Source organism: Peromyscus eremicus, chromosome 17 (genome assembly GCF_949786415.1).
Source record: "Peromyscus eremicus chromosome 17, PerEre_H2_v1, whole genome shotgun sequence".
NCBI classification, from domain to species: Eukaryota; Metazoa; Chordata; class Mammalia; order Rodentia; family Cricetidae; genus Peromyscus; species Peromyscus eremicus.
The window spans coordinates 47,584,745-47,609,373 of record NC_081433.1 but is presented as its reverse complement, the minus strand read 5'-3'; the positions used below and the strand labels follow the sequence as shown (position 1 = coordinate 47,609,373).

Sequence of the window (24,629 nt, the reverse complement as noted above, 5' to 3'; positions counted from 1 at the left end):
GTTCTAATGAGTGTAATCTTGATTTCCTCCTGATATCTATCGAACTCACATCTTCATTTATGGTTTTTCTCAAATTTGTATCCATCAATGAGTCATTGCTAGAAATATTTTCAATTACAAAGCTTGCCTCCTCTTTAACTCCATACAGTTGTGATCCCTCTTTTCTGTAGTATCTGTATTACTTTTAGTTTATCAATATATTTGTCCATATTTTAATTTATTCCATTGTTTGAGAATTTCTTTTTTAATATATTTTTATTTATTCTTTAAGAATTTCATTATATATATATATATATATATATATATATATATATATAATGAAATTATAGTGTGGCCAACTACTCCTAAGCACTGGAGTGTAGCTCACATTGAACAACACTCTATTGAAAACTATTGATTGCCCCTCTCCCAGTAGCTATCAACTGTGAATAGCTTCTTGGCTAGGAGAGTTTTCATGTGTACTTCTCCATGTTTGGACTTTGAATTGCTTGAGCTTGTATAATTCTTGTGCACGCTGTCACAATCTCTTATGATTTCATTTGTGTATCAGCCTTGTACATGAAAAATTCTGGCTTGGGAATTTATTGCACAGTTTTGAGATGGGGTGCCACTACTTTAATCAGGTTAGTCTTGCGCTCCTAGGATCCTTCTTCAGCCTCTTGAGTGCCAATTGCCCTCAGCCTCTTTCTAGCATTTACCTTTTTCTTCAGCTATAGAACAGTGCCTACTTTGAAACAGCACTGAGACAGGGGTCTCATTAGAACAAAACCAAAATTGGCTAGAGTTATTTTCTTTCTGTTATTTTTTTTTTACTTCCTCAATTTCCAGTGATTTGGTACCCAGGTTAAGTCCTGCAATATTTTTTAAACTTTCTTTTTATTCATTCTTTGTGTTTTGATGTCATGCAAATCAATCCCATTCATTTCCCTGTTCTTCAGTGTTCACCTTCTGCCCTTTCAACCTCCTCCCAAAATTTAAAATAAAATTTAAGAGAAAAAAAAATGGAAAACCAACCTCATCATGGAAGCTGTAGTGTGACACAGTGAGTCATGCAGTGAACTCGTTCATTCATTTATCTTTATGTGCAAGTGTTCACTGCAAAGAATCACTGCTCTACTTTGAGTCCTTTGTTTTTTGCTACACTATTGATGCTGAGCCCTCACTGGAACTCCTCTTGTACATCCTGTTGTTGCCCTGTGTCCTGGAGATCCTGCAGGTTTTAGTCTGCAGGACCAGCTCCTTCACATGCTCCAGCAGATCATAGATGGGGTGGATGTTGGAGTGGGCCAGCCAACTCATGACCCTAGTTCTGGTAGTTGTAGGGGTGATAAGCCTGCCAGCTCTCCCCTGTCCCCACCATGAGGGTGAGCTCTTCAGCATTGCCCTGACTATTTCACCCCTTGCAGAGATAAGCAAGGGGCAGGGCCAGTTCTCCTGCTTTCAGGCCCTCAAGGTTGGCTCTCCACCACCTACATCATCAGGACAAGCTCTATTGTTTTGCCCAGGTGAGATGCAGCGGCTGTTCTCCTGAGTGCTGCAGTTGGTGAGGGACAGGAACAGCTATCCCACTCTTATGAACTCAGGGCCAACTCTCTCACCTGCCACAGGCAGAAAGGGATGGGAAGGGGGCATCTCTTCCCTGCCCACACCACTATATGGCAAATGAGGGGCAGGACCAGATCTCTCAGGTTCTCAGACTGGCTCACTTCCATCCCTTTCCACAGGGTCAGCTCTACTGTGCTGCCCAGACCACTTTCTTGAGTGCTTTAGCTTGAAAGAGGGAGGATCATCTCCCTTGCCCACCACAGGTGATAGGGGCAAGGGAGGAGGACATGATTCTGTACCACAGAGTAGACAGAGGTGGGTGTGGCTAGCTATCCCAATCTCACATCCTCAGAGCCAGCTTACCAGTGCCTCACCAACATGGTCAGCTCTATTGTGCTGTGTAGCTGGAAGTTTCTCTGAACCTACCAGGCCCCGCAGTCCCATAGCCACTGATAAAATAATCACTCAGAGGCTTAATATTAATTACAAGCTATGGTCTATGGCTCAGGCTTCTTGCTAGCTAGCTCATATAACTTAACTCAACCCAATACTATTAATCTAAGTATCTCCATGTGTTCCATGGCTTTACCTGTGTCCCATTACATGTTGTTCCTTGGATGGCGGGACTGGAATCTCCCACAACTCCACCCTTCTTCTTTTCTGTATCTCTGCTTGGATTTTCTGCCATCCTCTAAGCTGCCTTGCCACAGGCCAAAACTACTCTATTTATTAGCCAATGAGAGTAACACATATATTCACAGGATACAGAAAGACATCCCACAGCAGTGTTGCCCAGGTGAGGCACAGGAACACTTTTTCTGAATGCTGCAGCTGGTAACAAGGAGAGTCAACTCCCTCGTGTTGCAGGCCATAAAAGATTAGAGGTTAAGGGGGCATCTCTACTAAGCCTACATGGCCATATGGCAGATGAGGGGTGGGTCCAGATCTCTCAGGTTCTCAGGTGGCTCATCCCTCTCCCCATCAAAAGGATCAGCTCAGCTGTGCTGCCAAGACAAGGTGCATGGCCCACTTTCCTGAGTATTGCAGCTGGTAAAGGGGAGGGTCAGCTTAACAGCAGGAGGCAGTAGGGGTGAGTGGTAAGGTATCTTTTCCTAGGCTCCACCATTATACCACAGCCAGTCTGAGAACCTGAGAGATCTGTTCCTGCCCCTCATTTGCCATATAGTGGTGTGGGCAGGGAAGAGATGTACAGGAATAGTTAAATCAAATTCTTGTTTAGTTGGCAGTCGTTGGTTGTTTTTTACTCTTTTGGGGGGCCCACCACCCAGCTCCCAAATAAATCACATACGAATGTTTATTCTTAATTATAAATGTCCGACCTTAGCTCGGCTTGTTTCTAGCCAACTTTTCTTATCTTAAATTATCTTTTATCTTTCTCTGTTTTGTGTACCTTTCTTTCTTACTCCATGGTTGGTTCTGTAGCTGGGTGGCTGGCCTCTCCTCTAGTGTTCCCCTCTCCTTGTATTTGCTTTTCGATCATCTCCCTCTCCTCCCAGAGTTCTCCTCCTATTTATCTCTCTGCCTGTCAGCCCCACCTCTCCTTTCTTCTGCCTCCTATTGGCCTTTCAGCTCTTTATTAGACCATCAAGTGTTTTAGACAGGCCAAGTAACACAGCCTCACAGAGTTAAAGAAATGCAACATAAAAGAATGCAACATGCCAGGTGGTGGTGGCACATGCCTTTAATCCCAGCACTCGGGAGGCAGAGCCAGGCAGATCTCTGTGAGTTTGAGGCCATCCTGGTCTACCAAGTGAGTTCCAGGAAAGGTGCAAAGCTACACAGAGAAACTCTGTCTCAAAAACAAAAAAAAAAAAAAAAGAATGCAACACATCTTTGCATCATTAAACAAATGTTCCACAACATAAACACATTTAGCACATCTTTAAAATAATATTCTACAACTGTTGGCCACTTAGAAGCAGCAATGACATAGTTTTAGAATTCACTCTGATTATCCATGCCCATGTACATTTTCTGAAGAATATTTGTCCATACTATTTTGCCTTCAGATGGATGGTGTCAGGTATTCTATAAGGTGCCTGGTGCATTTGAGAATTACCCCATCTATAATAACAAGGACAGACATGTCAGAAGTGGCTAAAGTAGACATCTATCTCACCAGCCTGATCTTGATGGGCTCGTCATTTAAAGCAGAGAAGAGGTAAAATGGAAATAGCATAGATCAATATAATCAGCGGTTAAAGATAAAGTGCTGATTCTCTCTGCTTCTTTTATCTCAGGGAAGGATGGTTCCCTAGAAAGTCAGATAGAATATGTATGCAGAGTTCTTTTCCCTGCTAAGGAGTTCCTAAACACAAATTTGTGCAATTGTGAAAATCTGGCTGGAGGGGAGAAAAGTTAGGAATTACAGTGGAAACATAATGATGACTGAGCTTGAGTGGGGAATATCCTCAGCTCTCCTCCTCTTATCCCACAGTAAGGAGCCCTTTGCTCAAGATACCTATGAGGAATGGTGCTGCAGTAGAAATCCAGACATTACAAAAATGCCTTACTGTTCCAGAGACAGGAACTGCTCATCAACTGATGGCCAAATGTGCTACGATTACCATCATAGTTGTATATTGACAAATTCTTTCAGAAGCTTTTCCTAGTGATAAAAACTTTACAGCATCATGCTGTATATTTGTTACATAGTTATAAATGTTGAATTTTTCTTTTGTTTCTTGAGGTCCCATCAAAATTTACATGTTTATACACAGTTCCTCTAAAAGACTGACTCTGTATATGCCAATTCGCTCAATTCTCATGCATCAAATTTGGTGCAGGCGGGGTAGCTACCCGTATGTAGACTCATAGAGCCACTTTAGTTAACTATAAACAAGAATGAAAAGTGACACCAAGGTTTTAAATGGATGTCAGAATCCTTAGGACGCAAATATTGTTTTCCATGGCAGAAGCAGAATATCATATACTCTATTAATCTATGGTTAATTTAAATTACTGTAGTTGTGTGCTGAATAAAATGAGATAATACCACATATTGTGCAGGTCTGAAGACATAAACCATAGCTCATTAAGATCAATGTTATGATAATGGAATTTCATATGTGGTTATATTAGCCTATATCCTTAGTAAGTGCCTTCTTATTTGTGACAGATGCATAGAGAACAATAGCAACTATACTTTTCTCTCACTATTTCCAATCCTATCTCCACTTGCCTTGAGATCCAGGAGTTTCTAGGCACACTTTGTGTAGCATTAGATGGCTAAGGTTGTCTCTCCAGATACTGACAATGCTAGGTTTATGCTGACTGTTCAAAGGTGATATTTCCATAACAAAGACATTATTGACATTCCTAGCCAGATATTCTCAACTGGATACTATTCGAGATCTCCTTACTCCACTTATCCAAAGGAGATGCTTTGAAGTAGAAAAAGAATCTGGGGCACGTTTTTTATGAAATTCAACTAAAGCTCTTGTTTACAAAAGTTCTTGAAGATATTTCCTGATACCGAGTTTGACACAACGGTTAACCAAAGCAGAAAAGGTAAAATATTTGGTATTTGAGGAGCATTGACCTAAATTAAAGAACAAAAATTGGTATTATTCAAGGTGAGCAGAGATATTAGAAGTAGAAGATCTGGGATCCAAATGAAATAAGATTGTAGGTACTGAAGTCTGAGAAATAAAGACATTAGATAAGGAATAAAGATTCAGTCATAAGGAGCGGAGAATGACCTCATAACCGTCAAAGGAAGATGTGGTCCTAGTTGGCTCATAATGAGATCAGTTCAGGTGTCCATGGCCTTGTGCCATTCCTTTAGACAATTCCCAAACAAGTCGCTTTTGAATACTCTTTATGTACACCTGCTCTTTTCATCTCTGCTCTTCTGTATTGCATACACTTAAATCTATGCTTCTCAACTGGATGTGGTTTGGAAACTTAGTTCACAGCTGATAAGCACAGAAGTGGATTAACAGCTACAATGAATAGTTGGAAACTTCTTCCATGTGAAATCAGGGTGCTTGCTTAGTCGATGCATGCTTGTGGCAAAGAAACTCGTCTGAAGGTAGAATGCCTCGAGATACAGAGAATTCATGATGAAAACTTAACGTAAACAAGGCTCAAATAGAAGAGCCCCAAAGATCCTGAACACTGATGAAAAACTGTGCCGAAGAGTACCTCTACACTTGATGAACTCCTTTAATAAAGCAAACAAACAAACAAAGAAAAAGCTTCTACCATCTACAATCCAAATTTTCAAAGCTCACATGGGAATAAGTGGATCTAATAAACTCAGCCATTGCAAGAAGCAAGATGTTTGCCATGTGTGTATGGTGTAACAGAAGAAATGTACATGAACCCCCAACTATGTGAGATGAAAATGTTAAAAAAGAAATAAAATAGAATGAAAAATAAAGGGGGAAGAAAGAGATACTCCAAATTCCTCTTACAAGACAGAAGAAAACAGAGCAATAGGACAAAAGAAAAATTAAACACCTATTATTATGCAGCCTCATGTTAAATAACTAGCCAGAAAAAGACAGTAACTGTGCACAAATATTGTGATCAGTTGATAAGATGCCCTCATCTCAGAGAAGGTAATGCCAAATTGTTGTCTGTTTCAAGGCTGGCTTTAGACTTTAGTGTTTTAAAACTTGCTTTAAATTTTGCTGGATATTCTGGAATTCAAGTCTTATAAAAATATTTTTTGTTGCTGTTAAGATATTTTGAGTTCTTCACATACTCCGGGTGTTATGTCAGTGTAACTGGTTAAACATATTTTCCCCGTGCTAAAGGCAGCCTCTTTGTTTGTGTGATGATGTCTTTTGATGCTCAGAAACTTTTAAACTTCATGAGGTCTCATTTTTAATTGTTTATCTTAAGGCCTGTGTTCTTGGGAGATGTTCAGAAAATCCTCTAGTTTGTCAATGAGTTCAAACATATTCCCCACTTTTTCTTCAGTTAGATTCAGGGTATCAGGCCTTTTCTTGTAGCCCTTGATTCATTTGGAGTTGTTTGTTTGTTTGTTTGTTTGTTTGTTTGTTTGTTTTTGTGTGTAGGTTGATAGATATTAACCCTTTATCATTCTTCAATAGGCGGCTATCCAGTTTGAGCAGCGCTTTCCCTGAAAATCCTCTCTTTTCTCCAGTGTCCATTTTTTGCTTCTTTATTAAAAATCAGGTGTCCAGAGGTCTGTGAGCTTACACAACATTTTCAGCTGTATTTATTTTGGTCAATATGTCTGTTTTTATATTAATGCCATTTTTTTTTTTTTTACTAAAACTCAATAGAATAGCTTAAAATCAGGAATGGTAACAACTACAGAAGTTTTATTTTTAATTTTTTTTATTGTTCAGTATTGTTTTAAATATTCTGGTTTCTTTGCATTTCCATATAAATTTTAATATTTTTTCAGTTTCTATGAAGAATTTTGTTAGAATTGAGAAATATTGTATTGCTTCTCTTGATTGCTTTTAGTAGTATGGTTACTTTTGCAATATAAGTCTTACCAGTCCATGAGAATGGGAAGTGCTCCACTGACATCTTCTACACGTTCATCTTCAACTACGAGATGTACTAAGGCTACATAAAACTATAGATTTCTGTACTAGAAATAATATCTTGAAGAAGTGTCATGAGTTCAAAACTTGATCAGATGAGATACGGCAACAAAATGTGGGTAGTAATATGATTGGAGGTCATCAGTATATCTCTCAGATTTGAGATACCAAAAGCCTTTAGAAGAAGACAGATGGACTGGTAGAAAATGTTTGAAGAAAGCAGTGATTGCACTTTCAAAATATTTAGTCGCCAGCATTTTTAAAATAGCAAAGACAAAAGTGCATCTATTTCAGGATGTGCTAGATGAGTCAACCATCATTTTCTTCTGCCAGAAACTTCCTAGAAAGTTGTCAGAGCAATCCCACACAAGCGCTGCCAACCATTTGGAAGGATTGGCTTAACGTGAAAGAGTACCTTTGATTGCACAAAATTGAAACAGAATCATGATGTGCATTCTGTGCTAAATTTCATATTTAAAATGTTGAAGTCCCATTTTTTTCTCTGATTGCTCATATGTAAAAAAGGTGTCTTTTCATACAGCTTTGTTAATTCAGATGGTACCCTTCAGTCTGAATAAACAGCATCCTTCACTACCAAAGATAACAGAAGTGCAAGTGTTTATCATGATGTAGCTAATGTACTCTGGCCAAATTGTAGCCAAGACAACCGGAAGAATGGAAAATAATATATTTTTATTTTTAAAATTCCATTTTAAGGATCACATTTAAAATGTTTATGTTGGAAGTAATTTCATTTAACTGTGAGCAAAATAAATTTGTGGGTTATTTATTTTAGGTAATAACTGAATTTGTGAGCTTCAAAGGGTGTTTTGTCATAGATAAATCATGGTATAATCACTCAGTCCAAGTTTGTTAGAAGAGCAAAACATAATTTCCAAAGAAAATAACTTTGGATAATTCTAGAACTAATGTCTCAAACTACATTTCAATATGCTTACATACATATTTATAATCTTGAACTTGCAATTCTCCTTTTAGCCTTCTGCATATGATAAAGGTCTGTTCTACCAGGTCATGTCATAGAGAAGACAATTTCAAATGTATTAGACATCTCTCCTCTCCCAATTCACATTTAGATCATAAATCAAAATGCACTAAATCATTTTGGTTAATATTTTGCCATCTCACAACATTCCATATACATTTTCATGCCAAGACCACTTGTTTAAAATATACATTGAAGATCAGACATTATTTTCTTCCAGATTTTTTACAAAACATGCTTATTTTTCATTTATTTTGAATTTTTATAGAAAAGAGTGCATTAAAATCCTTATGGTATTTTTCTATTTAGTATGAGAAATTTGATACTTTCCCCTGTTCTGGTTCTAGATTTTATTATATTATAATCTAAGATTTTAGGCTCATAATATTAAAAACATTTACCATAAACTTAGGAATTTCATTTTAATAGTTATGGTTCTGAAATTGCATGTTTACAATTATGTGATAATTTAGAGGCCATTTTGTATTTTAGGCTTGCTATCATTTATTTTTAGCTCTGTTACATTATTTTTATTGGAAATAATTATAGCAGCTTTACATTTACAACAAAATTGTGATGAAGGCACAGAGTTAACTCAGATATACTCTCATAAAGGCACATTCTGTCTTGTGTTGATCACCCCACACCACGGGGGTGCATTTGCTTCAATGGTTGAGCCTGGGTTGACCCATCATAATTAAGCTCATAGATTACATTAGGCTTTCATGTGGCTGCTGCATGCTGTATGGTTTTGGATAAACATGTTCTCACCCCTACAGTGCCATACAAATGTTTTATTTAACTTTTATGTTTTGAGGTGCTAAGGATTGGAAATAAGGGCCTTGTGAATGCTAAGCATGTATTCAAACACAGCTGTATCCCCAGAATGCTTTTCTTTTACTTTTCAAACAAAATCTCACTAAGTTGTCCAGAGAAGACTTGAACTCGCCTAGATCACATCTGTCACCTAGACTAATCTTGAACTTGCAATTCTCCTGTGTTAGCCTTCTAACAGACCTGTGTTAAAGGTGTATTCTACCAGACCCTGACATGGAAAAGACAATATCAAATGCATTAGACAACCTCTTTATAGTTCATTCATCTCCTCACCCAATTCTTGACAACTACAATTTTGTACTGTCTCCATAATTTTTCCTTTCTTAGAAGTAATTTCATTGGAATCACATACTACACAGCCTTTGAAATGGTTTCTGTCACTTACAAAAATTTATTTAGGATTCATCTATATCTTTTCATGCCTTGATAGTTCATATCATTTTATCACTGAATAATATTACATTAACTGAATATACCAGAAATTATTCATTTCCCTATCCATGACTATCTTGCTTGAATATAATTTGTAAAACTTATGAATAAAACTCCTATGCATGTGTGGGTTGCTTTTGGTGTAGATATAAGTTTTTAACCCTTGTATCAATTACTTTCATATTACTGCAACAAAAATACTTGACAGAAACTACTTAAAAAATAAAATTTTATTTTGTGTCATGATTTCAGTCCATCATGAAGCAGGTTCTGCCCTTGGTGGCTGGAATGTTAGGCATATATTGTTAGGCAGATATTGCTCACATCATGAACAAAGCCTTCTGCTAAAGGATTCACAGCCACCACAAATAGCCTTAGCAGCTAGTAATGAGTGTTCAAAATGTGAATCTGTTGGGAAATTTTCAGATTCAAATCATAACTCTAGATAAATACCAATGAGCACTATCACTGGGTTATTTGGTTAAAATATCGCTAATTTTGTAAGAAACTAATGTAGGCATAGTGGGTCATGCCTATAGTCTTGTCTCTTGGGAAGTTGAGGCAGTAGGACCACAGGTTTGAGGTCATTCTGTTCTTCCTAGTAAGTTTGAAGCAATCCTGGAATATATGGTGAATATATTTCACCTCAGCAAAACAAAAAAAAAATAGAAACAAAAATACTAATTTTATAAGAATTTCCATCGTGTCTTCCATAGTGTCTTACCATTTGTGTTTCTGCCAGCAATGAATGAGTGTTCCTACTGTTCAGATCTTTTCCTGTACTTAGACTGTCCAGTGTTTTAGATTTTCACATTCCAACAGATAAGTAGAAATATCCTATTGCGATTTAGTTTGTAACTGTATAATGACATATGATGTGGCCTATCTTCCAATAAACTGATTTACTTAAGTGAATGCTAATAACAATATTTGTGATCCCCCTTTAAAATATCTCCACTGGATGAGATCCTAACCTCCAAGATGATGTTTTTTGGATCTTTGATAAGTGGTTAAGTGACTGAGATGTAACCACCATGACAGGGTATGAGAGAGTGGCTTGTCTCTCTGATGTATACATATATATATATGTATATCCACTTGCTAGATTGCACCCATCATATGGCAGCTGTGCCTCAGGAGTTGGGCCTACACAGAACACAAAGTCTTTGGTCTGCTTGGACCTTTGACTCTCATCCTTCAGAACTGTCAGCAATAAATTTTTGTTGTTTACAAACCTTTGTCTGTGGAATTCTATTATAGCAGACCAAACAGAATAGGACATCCATGAGCTCTTTATTTTGGTGTATCTTAGACTGAGAATATTTATACCTTTTCATGAATCTGACTTACTCAAGACAAGCATATGGTCAAAGAAGAGAGGACACTCTTTTGATTAGTTTTTCAAACATTTCCTTTTGTAATTAGAAGTTCTATGTGATAGTATTAATATTTTTGGTAAATAGCTTAAATTATTTATTTATATATTATTTATTTATTATGAACACTTAATTTCCTAATCACTGAAGCAAGACAAACCAAATGGCAAGATTGTAATTGGATATCAGGAAAAGAGACAAATTTATTTATATTTAAGTTGAAGAAATGATAGTATGAACAAATATTTTGCCTGATTTATAATAACTAAGAGATTGTAGAAAATATTTAAGACTGTCTAGAAGTTGTGAAAAAGTGGGACCAAGGGGATGGTTCTGGGAACAGGGCTGTTTGTCACCAAGCCTGAAGCCCTGAGTTTGATCAAGATCACTTAAGAAGGAAGGAGAGAACCAATTCCTACCAGGATTCCTTCCATTTTTCATCCTCATGTTAGCTCCCTGGCATGAATACAAAACAAATAAAAAACACAGACAAAACAAATAAATATAAAAGTGCTTTTAATAAGAACTTGCAAAAAAGCATTGTTACTTTTACTATTAAACTTATTTTTTAATAAAAGCTAGCTCCAAGAATGAACAGGCATCCTTGGTAGAGAATGAAATTATTTAAACAAGGGTACCAAGCCACCAGTCTTCATGATCAGGTCTGAAGATGATAAATTGTGTTATATTTTTTAAACGTACATGTATCCTTGGCTTTCCCAATCATCAACTGTCCTTATAATAATGAGTCACTAGTAACATAGCCTCATATGTTACATGCTTTACTTTACCTACACCACAACAGCAGTTGTGCATCACTAGCAACTATGAAGGGACTTAAAAAATTTGAAAAAGTACAGCTATGACAATAATGCTAAAATGTTCGACAAGTTTTTTTTATAGCAAGATTCTGATACTTGAAGAACAAAGATCCCATGTGGCCTTGGTAGGTTTGCCATGTCCCAGTGGAAGATCACACAACCAAGAGTTTATTGGGGACATAAATTGTGATTAATGTTCTTTTTCTTTTTCTTTTTGTTCTTTGTTTTGATTGTTTGTTTGTTTGTTTGTTTTTCTGGCAAATAATTTTGTAGTAAGGCAATAGGTAGAAAACTGGGGAAAGTTAGGGGAGGTGAGCAACTGTGATAAAAACACATCGCATAAAATTGTCAAAGAATAAATCTTAGAAAAAAATAAGGAAAGTTACATTTCAACAATATGATGATACAGAGATTGGTAATTTAACCAGTATTAATTACATTTGTTTCATGAAAAAAGGTAGTGAGATCATTGTCACGTAATTAAAGTCAGAAGGAAGAGGATGGCCTCTCTGTTTAGATACTTTTACTCTCTATCAACACCTAACATAGATATGTAAAACCATGCTCTTGGATAACTGAATAAATATTGTTTGTACCATTTTCTTTAGATACATATGACAGATTATGGAATCTATATACATCTTTAGGATTTACAGTTTACTGAAAATATAATTCTTTCTGCCAAAGTGGTTCAGTTTCACCAAACCCCACTCAAACAATGGCCACAGACATTTTGCCAATTTAAAAACTGTACTAATAATTTGAAGATTCATGTGGCTTACTTAGTAATTTTGACTTGTGAACTGCACTCTGTACCCTGTATGTGTATCTGAATCCTAATCTGTTGGGTATTAATACATTTATAATGTCACATGGCATAAACCATTTGAGGGTCTACATAGGTCTCTGAAGACTTGTTAGTATTCACAGCCCTTATTAGAGTCTTCTTCCCATGGCCAGAATTACAATTCACAATTTAAGTACATCTCTTTTGATTAACAATAGTATTATGGAACAAAATATCCACAAAAAAACACCATTGAGTTCACTTTGAGTTGGCCATATGCAGGGTATGGTAATTATCCTTATGTGTCGTCAGTATACCCAGTGAGACTCTACTGGATAAAACTATTTTTTTTCCTTTTGCAAGCATATATCAATCAGAAATAGCTTCTTTGTTAAGGATGGGAGCTCATGTCTAATTCCTTGCCTCAATGCTGGGACCCTATTGTCTTGAATTTGTACAGATCTTGTGCATTCTGCCAGTCTAGGGGAGTTCATATGTGTGTCAGTCTAATTGGGTCAGGAACTGGTGGAAGGGAAACCATGATCAGAATACTTTCTATAAATATATATAATATATTTATATAAAATATACATATGTTTTATATATAATATATAAATATATTTTATACATATATATTTTTAAAATAATTATATATATATATATGTATCAGTAGTATGATAGATGATTGAGTATTCTGAAAACAAAAACTACCTTTCAGAATTGCTGCCAGGAAATGTTAAAATAGTATTTATTTCAGAACCTATTTCCAATTCAAAATGTATATAGAAGAGCTTAAGGATGATAGCAAGTTACAAAATTAACAGATCAAATAATGAACAAAATGGTATGTACTTATCAATCACATTCTTGAATGGCAAGTACTAAGTCAAACATACTTAAAAATTCTTCACCACTGGGTTAATGAGGAGATATTATTGATATCTATAACTAGGAACAACAGATCTTGATGATTTCTACTTCATGATTCAAAGTAATTTTTTAGAACAGATCCACTAGTTTTAATTTTGATAAAAATAATATTATTTTCCAGATGTATTATTTTCTTATTTTTATTAATTTATTTTTTCATTCATTTTACATGCCAACCACAGTTCCCCCTCCTTCCCCTCCTCCTGCTCCACTCCCACCTCCCCCGATCCCCATCCACTTCTCAGAAAGGTTAAGGCCTCCCATGGGGAGTCAACAAGACCTGGAAAGACCAAGCTCCACCTTCCCTGCATCAAGGTTGAGCAAGGTATTCCACCATATGGAATGGGCTTCAGAAAGTCAGCTTAAAGTCTCTTTTTTTTTTTGTTTTGTTTTTTGTTTTTTTTCGAGACAGAGTTTCTCTGCGTAGTTTTGGTGCCTGTCCTGAATCTCGCTCTGTAGACCAGGCTGGCCATGAACTCACAGAGATCTGCCTGGCTCTGCCTCCTGAGTGCTGGGATTAAAGGTGTGTGCCACCACTGGCAGTGGGACCAGGTCCTGTGCTCATTGCATGAGTTGGCTGTTTGAAACCTGGGGCTTATGCAGGGTAGCTTGGCTCGGCCTGGGAGGAGGGGACTGGAACTGCCTGGACTGAGTCTACCAGGTTGATCTCAGTTCTCGAGGGAGGCTTTGCCCTGGAGGAGATGGGAATAGGGGGTGTGCTGGGGGGAAGGGGAGGGGCGGGAGGGGGGAGAACAAGGGAATCGTGGCTGATATGTAGAACTGAATTGTATTGTAAAATAAAATAAAAAAAAAATAAATAAATTTTTTAAAAAAAAGTCAGCTTATATACCAGGGATAGATCTTGGTCCCACTGCAGAGAATTCTCAACAGAAGAATCTCAAATGGCCAAAAGACAATTTAAGGAATTTCTCAACATTCTTAGTCATCAGGGAGATGCAAATCAAAAGGACTGTGAGATACCACCTTACACCTGTCAGAATGGCTAAGATCAAAAACACTGACAACAGCTTATTTTGGAGAGGATATGGAGTAAGGGGAACAATTCCCCACTGCTGGTGGGAGTGAAAACTTGTACAGTCAATTTGGAAATCAGTATAACAGTTTCTCAGAAAATTGGGAATCAATTTTTTTTTTCACTTTGAGAAAGAGATTTATTTGGGGAGGAGTCCTGGAGAGTAGCTGCTTCTACCAGGGTGGAGAGAACAACTCTCAATTGAACAGGCAGGGCAGTTTATATAGGATGTTTTGGGGATGGAGTCAACCAATCACTTTTTTTTCTGCCCAGTGATTGGCCAGTTTTGTGGGCTAGGGACAGAGATGGTCTTGATTACAGGGACAAATTGTTTTTCTTTCACTGGTCTTTCTTGGCTTTTTGACACTACCTTTAAGGCCAGGGCTCATCTCTTTCACTGACTCTTGGACATATACCCAAAGGATGCTCAACCATACCACAAGGACACTTGCTCAACTACGTTCACGGCAGTGTTATTCATAATAGCCAGAACATGGAAACAACCTAGATGCCCCTCAGCAGAAGAATGGATAAAGAAAATGTGGTACAGTAATACAATGGAGTATTACTCAGCTGAAAAAAAAATCATGAAATTTGAAGGCAAATGGGTGGAACTAGAAAATATCATCCTGAGTGAGGTAACCCAGACGCAGAAAGACAAACGTGAACCTTCATCCGGTAACTGATGGAAGCAGATGCAGAAACCCATATCCAAGCTCTGGGCTGAGCTCTGGGAGTCCAGTTGAAGAGAGGAAAGAGGGATTATACGAGCAAGTGGTGTCATGATCATGACAAGGAAACCCACAGAGACAGATAACCTGAACTTTTGGGAGCTCACGGACACGAGACCAACAGCTAGGGAGCCTGCATGGGACCGAACTAGGACCTTTGCATGTGGACAACAGTTTTGTGGCATTATTTTCAAGATAGTGGAAAGATTAAACAATGGACTGTACAACAATTAGCTTGGTTTAATGCCTAGAAAATGAATGTTTCAACTAAGGTTCATATTCTGGAGTCTTGATTCCCATGCAGACATTATTGGGAGTTGGAAACCTTTAAGATGTAAGGTCTATTTTAGTGTCCTTGGGTCACTGGGGACATGCCCTCCAAGAGGAATAAGTGGCCCCAGTCTTTCCCTCTCCCTCTTTGCTTCCTGGTTCAAGATACAAACTGATTCGCTTCTCCAAACACTTTCAACATTGTTATCCAGCACGGCGAACAGAGGCCCAAAGAAACTTCCAAACCACCAGCTGGCAAATCATTTGTCCCAGAAGTTGTTTGCCTTGGATGTTTTGTATTTTTCTGAAAACTAACACTCTTTAAGAATACGTTAGATTACCAACAAAGGAAGAAATCACAGTGGGAAATAAAAATGGTTTATAAAATTGAAAATTCTTGATTTGTTTCCTTTACCTCTTAAAACTAATTCTTCATAGCAATGCCAAAAAGAGAAACAGATATGCAGTTTCAGCTAAGCCTCTATATATATAACTCTTAAGACTGAACAGAATATATGAATAATATAAGAGTAGCAATTAAACTATTGAAATGATTTAAGAAGATTATTTTAAGAGCTGATACTTAAACTTTGTTATTCTGTCATTTAAGTATCCTGTAACTATTTTGATTACTATATAAAATGTATGTACTCTTTTTCATACAAGAAAAATTTGAGAAGTAGTTAATTAAATAGATGACTTTCTATATCAAAACTGTGCTAAAAATTGAGTCATTATCAAGAAATTAAAAGAAAGTAGTTATTACAGTATTAAATAAATTAGTATATATCTTACCTAAAGAAATGTGGCAAAACAGCAGGCCACTTGTGAACAGCTGAGGTCTGCAGATGATTATTATGCCAGATTAATATGAAGGCAAGTATAAAAATAAGTCTTGAAATGTGTATCTAGGATATTCAAGACAGCAGGCCACTATATTCTGCAGCTGACCCACAAGGCATCATATGTCCCATTCACATGAGAGCACTTCTAGAGTAGTACTAATATAGAAGATCAAAAATTAAAATTGTTTATTTCTCTCATATGCTTAGAGATATACACAAAAGCAACAGAATTGAATGTTTAGAAAACCGATGAGTGTAATGCAACATGTTCCTGTACAAGAACCAGGTGCTTTGATCACCTGGCTTGGGTTTGTACTTGGGCTACTGAGGAAATAGGACCAGAACGTTTTATACCAGCCTGACTAAAAAGAAAAATCCTGCCTCAAAATAAATAAAATAAATTCAAATTCCACACACAAGTGACTAGAAACATGAAAGGAGGCTACATCTTTCTCCACAGTTTAGAAAGATCTAAATAATCTAAAAACAGTAAACATTCCAAAACAGGAATATTTTGAATGTTCTTAAGTTAAGAAAGAAATTTTAAACATTACATTTGAAGTCAAAATAAAATTATTGTAATTTCACATTAAACCAGTGTATGTTTTAAACAGTTTTCTGTCTGATGTGGCTACTTCTGACCACAAGGTTCTGTGCAGAATGTGAAGTATGACAATCACGAATTGAGATATGTTTGTTGGGCATCCGTCCATGTAATTTTAACATTATTTAGATCATAAGTTCATTTAAAAATTATTTCATGTTACATTTTTGCATTTTGTGCATGGCAACTAAAAAGTTTTAAATGACATACATGACTGTTTGCAACATCACAATCTGCTTGAGAAACAGAAGCAGGATTATGAGTTTGGAGCTAACCTGAACTTCACAGTTATATTTTCTTTTCTCAGACGATTTAGCAAACAAATTGATGTCATCTGAGATAAAATATGTTCATTTGATTACACCAATGTGCAAATATTTCTTGTTTGATTGTCAATTAATTTCATCATGGAATTGAGCAAATTCTTCCCTAGAGAACACATACTATGCTTTTTTAAAGATTTCCCTCTCCACATATAAGGAGGCAGGCACAGGATGGAGGGGATTTTTGCAGAACCTATCATGCTCTAAGATAAAGTGGGGGCTAAGAACCGTTTTTTGTGTGTGTTTCCAAGTGCCTTATCATTCCTGTTGTATTCTTCCTCATTTTTATATCTTCCTGAATTGTGGGAGAAAATTCCCATTTGCCCCATATTGGAGGTTAATAAAACTTCAGTGAAATTTTATACAATTCATGTCGCCGCTGAAATATAAATCATGAGATTGTGTCAGAACATACAATAAAGCAATTCTGTTCCGACTATGCCACAACGCTTTCTTTATGTTGATCTATGCACAGATATTTTGTGGGCTTGCAAAGTGGCTTTTGGCATGAGCTGATTATCATTATTAAACCGACAATCATCTCATGACCCACATTGTCTAAGAAAGAGACCTGTGACTTCCTAACCGTTCCCAACATACACACTTCGAAAGCTTCCATCTGCTTGTGTATGTCCCTGTCTATGAGCTCCTGCTGGCTGGAGATCCATCTTATCTGTCCCTCAGGAAATTTTCCATGGACATATGAGATTTTGGAGATTACTGGCCATGCCTTTAACTCTTTGCTCCCTGAAATTTAATTTCACAGTTCCTTAAATATTACTGATCCCAGTGTTAAAAGAGAGTTAAAAACACAGATAATACTTATATGATTACCCTAAGAGTGTACACTTTATAAGGATGGGGAAGGAAGTAAAATGAAAGGCCCTCATGTAGATACAAAATTTTATTTGAAAATCATTCTTCTGGTATTTCAAAGAAAAATACCATTTTAATTACAAAGTAAATTAAAATCTGAACGCTACAAAATTCAAGAGTAAATATTATTTAGAAAATTTAATATGACTTTTCTATTCTGATCTATGCTTTTGACTAATGAAACAAATACAGGCTTTTGTTTAGTTTTGAGAAAATGATTTTAAAAGGGAAAATATATGCAATATTTTTAAAATGGTATATTGATAGGATTTTTAGCACCAAGCTAAGCATTAAATTACTTAAAGTAAACTTAATTGAGATGATTATTTTTCTCTGGGAACTGTTTTCTTTATAATATTCTACTTTAAGGTACCAAGCATGTGTATATGTAAACTACTTATACCATTTATTTATTATTAAAACAATATTGAACCAATTCAATTCTATTGGTTGCCACCCAAACATAATTTAGATGAACTAATAAAAATTCGAATTAACCTATAATTGTAAAATAATATTTAAGAGCACAAAAGAAAAATCAATGCAGTGAAATATTACATCATTGTAGTTCAAATCTTTGCTTAATTTCACACCTTAGATGCACACACATATCTAAGCAGCAACCCTTATTTTCAGGCATGATTTTCTGTCTGGTCAAACACTATTTATAAATTTAAATGGTCAGTATTATGTTACAAGTTTATAACCTATTGTCTAAAATTATATAACAACTGAGTCACTGTATATTATTTTTACTATATTTTCCATTATATTTTTTCTACTACTAATATCAGAAACAATAAAAACTGAGGTTCGAACCCTTAATAGGCAAAAGTCTAGACTGAGCTTCAGAACATCTTAGTTATTTTGTGTTGTATTGTAATTCAGAATATCATTAATGTATTTCGTCATTGTCCCTTACTTTGTAAAATATGCAGAATACTCCTCAAATCAACATTATTATTTGGTTTCAAAGTTATTGTTTGTAATAATTTAAAATGTCTATCAATAGGAGAATGGAAACAAATTGTGGGATAATCACACATTATAAGAGAACTGAGCAATAAATTTATGTAAATTAAATATTAGTGTAGAATGGTATGAGTAACATGATCTATATCAGAGCTGGGTATTGTAGTAAGTCCCTGTAATGGCAGCTTTCTAGAACTGCGATAAGTGGATCCCAAGTTTGAGGCTGCCTGAGCTACACATACGGTACGTTTCCATCCTGTACAACTTACATTTTGTGTTAAAAAAAAAATTAAAGGAATGGCTTGCCAGATACAACACACACACACACATACACACACACACACACACACACACACACACACACACACACACACACACACGTGTGTGTGTATGTTTACAAGAGAGGCAGGAAGAGTCATAGCATTAGAGGTGGTAGGATCTGAGAGAATGGGACAGATAAATGAGGCAGGCTAAAGTCTCATGCAGTAGCCTACTTTATTAAGAGTATCAGACAATATATACTCTGATGGTTAAAAAGAGTCATGTGAGTAAAGTGTATAGTCACAAGGACAAGCCACATGTGGGAAAACATGTTTTTCTGTAAAGACATATAAACAAATAACAATAGCCAGTTGTAATGAATAATCTGAAGTAATCTCCCTCTTATCTACTACATCTGTGAGGGCAGGAAAGAAAGCATAATCCAAGAACAATTCTATGTTTTTGAAGAAACCAAGGTCACAAGACTCTTGTCTGGTTCTTTTGGAATTCTCTCACAAGCACTCAAAAATCACCTCACACGACACTTTTCTTGTGTTTTTATTGTGTTCCAATAAAAAATAAATATTTTACATATTTTTAAAATAAAATTAAAATATTAAAAGCATCTGATGGTAGTTCACTGAAAACATGTTTGCCTTACACACAGAAGGACCTGAGTTGAAGGCAAGACTTGTTGTAGGTGTGTGATCAGAAGAATGACTGCCTTTAGAGGATGACAGAAGCTTAGCAAAAGAATTCTTTGAATGCAAATTTTCAGTCTGATGCAAGTTACCTAGCTGTAACTAGTGTCAAAATTGTACATCTAAATTTTGTGCATTCCAATGATAGTTTATATAAAAGAAAAGGAATTAACTAGATTTTTAGAAGCACTAGTAATATTGATGGTTCATAATAAATAATGTTGAGGTTCAAGTTAGGCTGTACTTTCCTACCATGTTTTATTTTTACTTAACATTTTTCATAAATTAAACTTTTAAAAAGACTGTATGAATCAGTCTCTCTGACATGAGACATTGACATAACAGCTTGGATAAAATGAAAATAAAGCTTGATGCTATTTGTAAGCCTGAAGTCTTTAGTTCTTACAGGAAATCCCAAAAGGAAACATTTTAATTTAAATCTGGTGCTAAGGATGTAGCTTAGTGGTAAAGCATCTATCTATGGCAACAACATTTGTGCCCTAGCACATAAAATACAAGGAAAAAGGAAAGCCCTGGCTATACAGGTATTTTTACAAGGATAATGGAGGAGTGTTATAAATTCCTAATGGCTGTGATATTCATTTTCAAAGTTCTGAAATGAGAAATAAACATGTTTCCAGCATCATTTTCAACTTTTAGAATTACTTGAATAGCAATTTCCTCTGTATATTGGATACATAGATAAAACTATTTTTTGAAATAATTTTGTAATAATTCAATCAAATCTCCTATCATAATACAGTTATTTCCAGACTGGGTGCATGGCCTTAATAAGAACTGTCAGAAAAGCACAGTGTAGGTTATGTAAGCAGGGTGTGAACATTGATTTCAATATTAAGCTATTGTATTACTGATAATGCTTCAGAAAGTGTAATTTGCAATATATTCATATAAGGGCTAAAATAATGTGTGAGGTCATTTTTATTGTTCATTCATGGCTTATATCAGTTTAAATCTATAAATGCTTATTTATTCCAACATCACATTTCAGGTTTATTTCTGTGCACTATTTGGAGTAACAGAACTGCTATTTTATTTTAACACATTTTAGAAAGCTAAATGGATTCATTACCTGGTTGTTACCCAGTTCTGATTCTCAATTTTGATGGTTTTTCATGCAATGTGCTATAATGTATTCAGAAACATAGGAGAGAGGGACATATTTGGAAAGAAGTAGTCTCAGTAACATATTGGATGTTTTATATCTGTTTTCATGGCCAGTTGTTATAACAGTCTGAAAATTTTTACAGTATCATTTAACACCCAATATTAGACTGTGGGATAGTCTGGCCAAGGATCAGCAAACTGTAGCTGGTACAGTCAGTCAACATTTTAGACTCTTAAGACCATAAATTATCTATTATGTACAAATCAACTTAGTAATTGTAACAAAGCAACCATAAGTAATTAAATGGAAAGACATAACTGTGTTCCAATAATCCTTTCTTAGAAAATCAGCAGACAGGTTTTGCTTTGACAAGCTCCACTTTCAAGAAGTAATTCTCAACTTCAGTGTGGATGAGAATTTCCTGTAGAGATATTCTCAGCAACTCTGTAATATAGCACAAGAATTGTGGTTAATTGAGCACGTGAATAAATATAAAGGTTTTTAGTAATTAATATTGATTGATCTTCTCCTTTGTGAGTATGGCAACCAAGGCTAAAACAAGAGTCAGAAATCTGATATTCTAAAAATGAAATAAAGTTATGAAAATGTAAATGGTGTAGGGACTGAAGAATTGAAACAGTAAGAAAACTAAGAGACTATGGAAGTAGGGAGAGCAGGAAGTTAGCTGCTATGACTAGCTGTGGTTGAAGGACAAGCAGTAGTTTGGATTACAACTTTGAGGCTCACCAGGAGGACCCTATGAACCTCAAACTGTCATGTGAGAGATGCAGATGGTTGGCTGACTATGGTACCACGAAGCTTAGATGAATTCAAGCATATGAAGACAGACTTCTGTGAAAGGGGTTTTTAATGTGGGGAGCAGAAGAAATCCTGAGTAAATGTGTGTTGTTGACATGGGCACAGACATACACAAGACCCAAGTGCTTCAGATTCATGGGAACTATCTAAACCTTCCCAGATGACTGCAATTGGAAGCTGCACCCCAACAAAACCTCCAACCAATATTACCCAGCCCCACCCCCTTTGCTAATGATAATAAAAGAGCTGAGATGCCAGGTTGTTGCATAGTAGGTATCACTCCATAGGAATAAGTACAGTTTACTGATCCTAGTTCAGATTTTTTTTTATGTTTGCATGTTGTCTTAGGATTTCTCTTGCTGTAAAGAGACACTATGACCACAGCAATTCTTAAAAAGAATTGCAGAGGTTTAGTCGATTATCATCTTGGTGTGACATTTTGGCATACAGGCAGACATAATACTTGAAAAGTAGCCAGTTGTCCTACATCTTGACTTGCAGGCAACAGGAAGTAGACTGTCTCATTGGGAGTGGCTTGAGCATATATGAGACCTCATAGTGCCTCTACAGTGACATACTTCCTCCAACAAGACCACACCTATATGCCAAACAGGTCACACTTCCTTTAGTGACACCCCTTTTCTTTCAAACCACCACATTTCACTCTCTGACCACCAAAGGCTTGTATCGGTATCATAATGCAAAAATGCATTCAGTCCAACTTCAAAAGTCCCTATAGTCTGTAACAGTCCCAAACGTATTTAAAAGTTTGAAATTCAAATATTCTTCTGAGATTCATGCAATCTCTTAACTTCTGAGATTCATGCAATCCCCTAAAAAATTAGAATAAAAAAAATCACAAACTTCCAACATGTAATGGCATAGGATATACATTACCATTCCAAAATGTAGGGAAGGGACCATAGTGAGGAAATACTGGACCAAAGCAAGGCCAAAAAAACAGCTGGTTGAACTCCAAACTCTGCATGTCCATGTATGATGTCCACATGCTCTTCAGATCTCCAACTCTTTTCAGTACTGTTGACTTCAATACATTTCTTTCTCTTGGGCTGGTTCCACTCCCTGTTAGCAGCTGTGGCAGGTATCCCACAGCTCTGGCATCTCCAGCATCATGAGGTCTCCAAGGCAATCCAGGTTTCAACTTCACAGGTTCATGCAATTAAGGCTTTTTTAGGCTTCAATTCAGGGAGACTGCTGACACATGCTTGGCCTCAGAGGCTATCCTTAGTCATGAAGGAAGATTCCATTATGTCTTTCTTCTATCCTTGACTCTAAAACCAGAATCATGTTACCAAGGCTGCCAAGTTCTGTTGCTTTCTGGGGTGGGAACATGGCTCCCTTATTAAATTACATCTTCATCAGCACTCTGATTTTCGTAGTTTCCTTCACTCCCTAAGCTTTACTGTCCTGGAACTTGCTCTGTAGACCAGGATGGGCTCAAACTCAGAGATCTGCTAGCGTCTGTCTTCCAAGTGTACTACCACACCTGGCTCTAAGAATTTCTTTAATTCCTTTTCACAAACTGGAGACTTAGCTGGGTGGGATCTCACCCTGAGGTTACCACTTCTTTTATCTCCTTGAATACAAGACTTAGCTCCAACCTACTTTCTGGTGTTCCTCTTCTCCTCTAACATTTTTCCTTGCTAAGCTTGGTCTTTTTCATTATATAATCTTCGTTCGAGTTAACACTAGTAACCACACAACAGAGTTTTTGTAGAAGTAAGACACACAAGACAGAGCAGTTTACTTGCTCATTCTGGTCTTACAAATGGGAAATGAGGTGATTAAGAAAACCGTAAATGAATAGCTGCTGTTATTGAAATATACTGCCTTAAGGAAGCATTTACCATCATTAAAAGGATATAAATGAAGCATGTTGTAAAAAATATGAGATGCAGGGTTGAAAATCACAGGCAAATAAGAGAGTAGCATGGTGATGAAAAATAATGTTAGTACAAATTAAAGTCCATGTTTTCAGAGTGGTGACTTTTTTGGGCTATTAACATGGTATTTTCTCTCCTTTTCCTATTATTGACAATAGATTTTTTCTCATCTAATATATCTTGATTATGGTTTCCTTTTCTCTCTCTTCTCCTCTCAGTTCCTTCCAACACCGCTTCCCATCCTGATTCACTCCCGTTCTGACTATCATTAGAAATCAAACAAGTTTATAAGGGATAATGACAAAATAAAAACTAGCAGATCTGAACTGGACAAGACAAACAGAAAGAAGAGAGTCCCAGAGAAGGGACTAGAATCAGAAACCCACTTGTTTACATACTCAGGAGTCCCATACAAACAGCAAACTGGAAGCCATAATACATGCTCAGAGGACCTGACACAGACCCATGCAGGTGTAGCTGAAGGTTTTCCTGTGTCCTGCCTAGTCCCACAGCTGCTCAGACCCGAGTAAGCACGCAGAGACTCATATTTAATAAAACTGTTTGGCCACTGGCTCAGGCTAACTACTGACTAGCTCTTACACTTAAACTCAGCCCATTTCTCTTAATCTATGTTGCCATGTGTTCCATGGTTTTACCTGTGTGCCATTACATGCTGCTCCCTGGATGGCAGGCTGGCATCTCCTGACTCAGCCTTCCTCTCCCAGAATTCTCCTCATCTGCTTATCCCACCTATACTTCCTGCCTGGCTACTGGTCTATCAGCATTTTTTTTTTATCAACCAATCAGAGGAACACATTCACAGCATACAGAGCACCATCACCCATCATGCAGACCCCTCACATGCTGCTTCAGTCTCT

The 24,629-nt window shown here is 36.6% G+C and overlaps 1 long non-coding RNA gene across 1 annotated transcript; it reads right to left on the bottom strand.

The window, feature by feature from the left end:
* Positions 1 to 21,327: 21,327 nt before the first annotated feature.
* Positions 21,328 to 24,565, bottom strand: LOC131894330 (uncharacterized). Its single transcript, XR_009374887.1, has 3 exons — positions 24,408 to 24,565; positions 22,745 to 23,139; positions 21,328 to 21,472 (listed from the first exon to the last, which is right to left on the bottom strand). It is a non-coding gene; the product is annotated as an uncharacterized LOC131894330 (long non-coding RNA).
* Positions 24,566 to 24,629: the final 64 nt, after the last annotated feature.